We start from the raw sequence: 713 nt of genomic DNA, 5'->3' as shown, positions 1-713 counted from the left end.
TTAGTAAAATTTATTATTTTAAAAAAATTAAATTAATTACTAAAAATATTAGCTAAACAAATTCTTTTCCAATAAATAAATTGCATAGTAGTCTCAATTAGTAACTAGATAGCAATTAATAACTCTATTCCGGTACAATGGCACAGTTTCTATAGTTGTCTTATTAGTGCAATGGCCAAAGGGATAACGATGAACCTAAAGGTGAAAAGTTTACTGGGTGAAACAAGCTTTGGGTTTACAGTCACATATTCTAGGATGGAGATTGATTTTTATTTTTTTCCATCGGATTCGGCTAGTTCTTGGTTAATAACGCGGTACAATTCTGTTTGACAGACTGGTAGCTATGTATATTTAAGTATTCTTTTGACTGTGACATCTGACATGTACTAGTACTAGTCCGATTTTAGGGTAGTTTTGTGATGGAGGAGTTTGATAAATATATAAACATGTGAATGTGAATATATGATTATGACCCGTGATTGTATTTTATTTATGATATTATTTAAATAGTATATACCATTAATTATTTGTTTTGTAATTATTTTTTTAGATAAATATTAGTTTTATTATTTGTTTTCATACTCAACGTAAACCGCTGCTGCATCGAGCGGTTTACACACGTGTTCCAATGCACATAAACCGCTACTACCAGTAGCGGTTTATGACCAACCATAATCATGCAGAAACCGCGGCAGACTAAAAATTAATTATTT

This window comes from Arachis ipaensis, chromosome B04, assembly GCF_000816755.2.
Source record: "Arachis ipaensis cultivar K30076 chromosome B04, Araip1.1, whole genome shotgun sequence".
Classification (NCBI taxonomy): domain Eukaryota; kingdom Viridiplantae; phylum Streptophyta; class Magnoliopsida; order Fabales; family Fabaceae; genus Arachis; species Arachis ipaensis.
The sequence above is the reverse complement of the archived record's forward strand: the minus strand, read 5'-3'. Positions refer to the sequence as shown.